Raw genomic sequence first — 6,171 nt, forward strand, 5'->3', positions numbered from 1 at the left:
CCTTCCTTCCTTCCTTCCTTCCTTCCTTCCTTCCTTCCTTCCTTCCTTCCTTCCTTCCTTCCTTCCTTCCTTCCTTCCTTCCTTCCTTCCTTCCTTCCCACCCAGTCTTGATAGGCACTATGTTTTGCCTACCAAAATCTCTGCTTCAACAGCCCCACTGGCTCCTAGTTCATTGCAGAACACAACTCAGTCCCTTGCAAGCAAGCTCCATCAAGGCAAATCAAGATATGACTAGAAACCACCACAACTCTCTGATTTCACAAAACAAAGGCTGTTTTGTCTATAGCCGCTCCAATGTTGTTGTTATTAAGCCATGAGGATAGCCCTGTGCCCTTTCCCTGTTACCATGGAGATCTTCAACGCTGTCCACACGGAGATGCCGTTTCCGCTGGACGAAAATGACCACACTGAATTCTAATTGGGGAGCCGAGTAGCTGTACTGAAAAAGAGACACCCAAGTATTAGTCTTGCAAAACACATAAGATTACAGGTAGTCCTCGATTTATGATCACAATTGGGACCAAATTTTTCTGTTGCTAAGCAAAGCGGTTGTTAGGTGCGTTGGGCCTGGTCTCACAACCTTCTTTTTTGCCACCGTTAAGTGACTCATGTGGTTGTTAAGCGAATCCGGCTTCCCCTATTGGCTTTGCTTGGAAGCCAGCTGGGAAGGCCGCAAAAGGCTACCACAGGGGTAGGCAACCTTGACTCTTTTATGACTCTTGGACTTCAACTCCCAGAATTCCTGAGCCAGCATGGCTCAGCTTGGAAACCTCCCCCTTTTCCCTCAGCATGGATGGCTCAGGAATTCTGGGAGTTGAAGTCCACGAGTCATAAAAGAGCCAAGGTTGCCTACCCCTAGGCTACCACATGACCTCGGGATACTACAACTCTTGTGAATACAAGCCGGTTGCCAGGCACCTGAATTTTGATCACCTGACCATCAGGGTGCTGCAACAGTTGTTAAGGGCAAGGACTGGTTGTAAGTAATTTTTTCCCCCAGTGTTGTTGTAATTTAAATAGATGCTAAACAAATGGCTATAAGTTGAGGACTACCTCTATGCTATTGGTATTTTTTAAGGGAGGGGGGGAGAAAGGAAAAACAATATTGGATCTAAAGATTTCCTTCGAAGTTATATCATATTTTTTTCCCTTTTCCCCTCATACATTACATGATTTTTGTACACAGGGAAAAAGAAACCATAACAAACCCGATAAAAGATGGCAAGCGCGAGGGGCTGGGTGGAATGAAGTTAGGGGTCTCTCCCTCTCACTCCCTACAAGGCAGGGGTCCTCAAACGTGGCCATTTTTAAGACTTGTGGACTTCAACTCCCAGAATTCTCCAGCCAGCCATGCTGGCTGGAGAATTCTGGGAGTTGAAGTCCACAAGTCTTAAAAGTGGCCAAGTTTGAGGACCCCTGCTACAAGGCCTGGGTGAAGAGTAAGGTCTCAATGGCTCTTCTAAACAACAGCAGACAGCAAGCACAACTACGGAGGAGGCACCAGTCCGGGGTCTCAGTAGCCAACGTGGCTTAATTGAAGGAATTTGGAGAATGACAATCCTGCAAGATGCAATGGACTGGGAAAATACTATGGGAGACAGTAACTGGGCCCTATATTATGTAGAGCTTTGTGGGTAGCAACCAGCACCTCCAATCACACCTGGAAGGAAACAGGCAACTAGTGCAGCAGCTCATGAAGCAGAGGTGTTACGTGGGCACATCAAAACATGACTGTCTATTCACACTGCTGCATTCTGGAACAGCTGAAGCGTCAGAGTGCTCTTCAGAACAGCCCCCGTGTAGAGCACATATATTATGCAATTACAAGTGTTTTGGGATTTGTATAAACTTCTACAAATGGTATCACTGCAATTTGCAGCAGGCAGTACAGCTACCTGGGCTCTTAGGGACTATTCCACTCACTTTGCTGCAGCAGTGCCCTGTTTTGTTTCGTCATTTCTTCCTCCTAACCATCAAACTGTTGTGTGCCTCTTGAATATACTCACTGAACTGATACTATGAGGTTAGGATTTTTTTTTCTCTGAAAGGTGTTTGTATTCCTTGGATTTTCCTCTTAGCGTTATCAATGAGGTCATCAATAATAATAGGAAAGAATAATGGAATTCTGCCTTGGGGAAATAGGTTGGCTTTCTAGATGCTTGCTTTTTGCAATTCAGATTTTAGAAATAAAAATCAAACGGTACGAGATTCTTTTCTTTTGTTAACGGCTTTCCAGATGGTTTGAATGTTCTTTTTACAAACTGATTTAGATCGTTTTAACACTCCTCTTTTTTACTTTTTCCCAATTATTTCAGCTGATGACAGGAACATCTGGAGTAGTGTGAAGGATTACTCTTTTTAGCTACAATTAAATGACTCTGAGTAATCTCAGAAAGTTAACAAACCTACTTTTAGTGTCTCTAATAGCAGCAAGAAATCCCAGAGCGGTAGGCTAAATTCGAAAGTTAAAATTGTATCTTGGCAGAAAATGGCACACAACTTCCCTATTTTTGCCAGAGATACAAATGTGACCAGGACTTGATTTTGGCTCAATCAAGGCATCAGTACAGCTGAGACCAGCTACGGGACTTGGGTCTGGCTAGTCTAAAGAAAAGAAGAAATAGGGGAGACGTGATAGCAGTGTTCCCGTATCTGAGGGGCTGCCACAAGGCAGAGGGGGGCCAGGTTGTTCTCCAAAGCACCAGAGGGAAGGACGAGAAACAATGGTTGGAAACTGACCAAAGAGAGAAGCAACCTGGAATTAAGGAGAAACTTCCTGACAGCGAGGACAATTAACCAGTGGAACAGCTTGCCTCCAGAAATCATGGGCGCTCCATCACTGGAGGTTTTTAAGAAGAGGCTAGACAGACACTTGTCTGAAATGGTATAGGTTCTCCTGCTTGAGCAGGGGGCTGGACTAGAAGACCTCCAAGGTCCCTTCCAGCTTCTATTCTATTCTATTCTATTCTATTCTATTCTATTCTATTCTATTCTATTCTATTCTATTCTATTCTGTTTTCTTCCTTCTCCCAAATTTTTTCATCACTGAATATTCCAGCTGGTCACCAAGCATTTACTGGCTTTCCTGTTTCTCCCCCATTCTATTTCCCTTTGTATCTTGGCTGTTAAGATACTGAAGAGGGGGAGTAACATATTTCTGATGACAGATTTACAAACTTTATACCCAGCCTACTTTGACTTACACTTTGGCAGCCACCGAAAATCACTCAACATGTGGGTGGTCTTTTAAAAATATCAAATAAGATGCATGGCTATATATGAGAGCCAGTTTGGGATAATAGTTGAGGCACCAGGCTAGAAAGCAAGAGACTGCGAGTTCTAATCCTGCCTTAGGCACAAAGCCAGCTGGGCCAGTCTCTCTGAACCCAACTCAGCTCACGAGGTTGTTGTTGGGGGGGGGGGGGGAGAATAAGAAGAATAATGAAGAGAAGGACGAGGGGGGACATGATAGCAATGTTCCAATATCTCAGGGGCTGCCACAAAGAAGAGGGAGTCAAGCTATTCTCCAAAGCGCCTGAAGTCAGGACAAGAAGCAACGGAGGGAAACTAATCAAGGAGAGAAACAACCTAGAACTAAGGAGAAACTTCCTGCCAGTTAGAACAATTAACCAGTGGAACAACCTGCCTCCAGAAGCGGTGAATGCTCCAACACTGGAAGTTTTTAAGAAGAGACTGGACGGCCATTTATCTGAAATGGTATAGGGATTCCTGCCTGAGCAGGGGGTTGGACTTGGTGACCTCCAAGGTCCCTTCCAACTTTTTATTATTATTATTATTATTATTATTATTATTATTATTATTATTATTATTATTATTATTATTATTATTATTATTATTATTATTATTATTATTATTATTATTAAGGAAGGAGTACAAATACTCTTTGACTTACGACCTCAATTGAGACCACAATTTCTGTTGTTAGGTAAGACAGTTGTTAAGTGAATTTTGCCCCATTTTACAACTTTTCTTGCCTCCGTTTGTTAAATGAAACGCTGCAGTTGTTAAGTCAGTAACATGGTTGTTAAATGAATCTAGTTTCCCCATTGACTTTGCTTCTCAGAAGGTCACAAAAAGTGATCAAGTGACCCTGGGACACGGCAACTGTCATAAATACATGCCAGTTGCCAAGCATCCGAATTCTGATCACGTGAGCCTGGGGATGCTGGAAAGGTGGTAAGTGTGAAAAAAGGTCATAAGTCATATGTTTCCACTGCTGTTGTTAAGTTTGAACAAATGGTTATTATGTCGAGGACTATCTGTATTAGATACGTTCACTGCCTTGAGTTATTTATAAAAATAAGAAAGGCGGTGTATAAATCAATAAATAAATGTTGAGACCAAAACTAGGGCAGAGGTCCCCAACTTTTTGGGCACCAGGGACCAGTTCCATGGAGAGAGGTTTTTCCATGAACCAGAGTGTGTGTGGTTTTGTGTGCTGCTTACATCCCGCAGATGGGGCTTTGCTTGTTTGTGTGGACCGGTTGCTGGCACGCCGCGGCCCGATACTGGGCCACGGACCGGGAGGTTGGGGACTCCCGAGCTAGGGGAACCCTGGCTCTGCTCCCATGAAGCCCTTACCTGATGTAATTGGCACGTGATGTAGCAAATGGAGGGGTCATTTTCATCTTGTTCAATGTAAGCCTCCACGGACAAAGTCTTCCCCTCCAGAACCAAGGCACATTCATAGTCCCAAAGCTGATCCTTGAAGGAAAAGAAAAGTAGAGTTGATTCTTATGAATGAGATTCCTGCATTTCTCTCCAAACCTTCCATGTAATTCTTCTGAGCTGGCCTTGGGCAAATGCATCAGTCTTCACTGTCTACAACATTTAGACTATTTCAAACCCAGGTTTGTTCCATCCCATTCCCAAATCACTTTGCAAATTTGGTAATCTTTGTACATTTCCTTTTGCATGCGCATTTTCATTCTTAACTGTTTTATTTATGCCATTTTCCCCAACATGCACGTATTTTTGGCAATACGTCTCACAAAGATACATTATTTTTTTGTACATGATTCCACACACAGGAGATTTCGGGCCTGGGGGAGGCTGCTGCCAGGTGTGGGGGAGATTTATGTGGGCGACTCACAACCGTCACTGCCGGCATCTCTGCTGACTTTGCTTGTGGGAAGCCAGCAGGGAAGGTGGCAAACTGTGATCCTAGGACAGTGGTGGTGAACCTATGGCCCGGATGCCAGAGGCGGCACTCAGAGCCCTCTCTGTGGGCACGCGCGCCGTCGCCCCAGTCCTAGGCCTTCAGCTGGGTTTTATAAAACCTTTTCGCTTTAGGCCTCCGCCGCTGTGTGCAAAAAAAAAAAAAAAAGGTTCAATCAGTCAATTTCAATTTCTCACGGGGAAAAAAAAGATCTCACAAAGTTGGAATTGATTGATTGAACTTTTTAGTCCCACCCAGTCTACCGTTACCACCGCAGCCACACCCACCCAATGGGCCACACCCACCCAGCACCCGACGATGCATAAGTGGGTTTTGCGTTGCAGTTTGGGCACTCAGTCTCTAAAAGGTTCGCCATCACTGTCCTAGGATGTTGCAACTGTTGCCTGAACAGGTTGCCAAGCATCCAGATCACAATCACGAATGGGAATGGAGTGACTTCAAGGCCTAATTGTAAGTTGTCACCCGTTCAGCACTGTCACAGCTTCCAACAGTTGCTGAACAAGTGGTTGGTGAGTGAGGACTCTCTATATAGCACTTGCTTTTGAAGGAAAGAGAGCAGGAATATACTTCACCCTTCATCTTTCCTTTCACAGCCACTAACAATGAAACCCACAGAATTAATTTGTAGCAGGAGCAGGACAGTCATACAAAAGGCGTAAGCAGGGGTGTCCTTGTAAACATTTAAGAATTGTCTCTGCCGGCTCCATTTCAATCAGCGCAGAGCAGCTGATTGGCATGCTAAGCTAGGCAATCAATCAAAGCTTCATTACTGTCCCAGACTAGCAAAATGCTAGGCTAGTGGCTCAGCACTGCTCCCAATTAGCTGCCAAAATTCCAGAAAATTTATTAATCGGCTTTCACAAGCCAGTGCAAGCTGGTTCCAGCACACCGCTGGATGTATGCCCTCTCGATAGCACAGGGTCACAACACCCTCCCACCGCCCCCACCACCTGACCCACTGCCACAGTCTT

General features: G+C 44.6%; 1 protein-coding gene across 1 annotated transcript in view; it reads right to left on the reverse strand.

Annotated features, from left to right (window-relative positions):
• Nucleotides 1-6,171, reverse strand: part of PLXNB1 (plexin B1) — a gene marked incomplete at both ends in the record, with an annotated part of 110,001 nt that overhangs the window by 45,670 nt on the left and 58,160 nt on the right. The gene's annotated exons all lie outside the window — the stretch shown is intronic.

The sequence above is a fragment of the Protobothrops mucrosquamatus genome, unplaced genomic scaffold (genome assembly GCF_001527695.2).
Source record: "Protobothrops mucrosquamatus isolate PMUCROS unplaced genomic scaffold, P.Mucros_1.0 scaffold3731, whole genome shotgun sequence".
In the NCBI taxonomy this organism is placed as follows: domain Eukaryota; kingdom Metazoa; phylum Chordata; class Lepidosauria; order Squamata; family Viperidae; genus Protobothrops; species Protobothrops mucrosquamatus.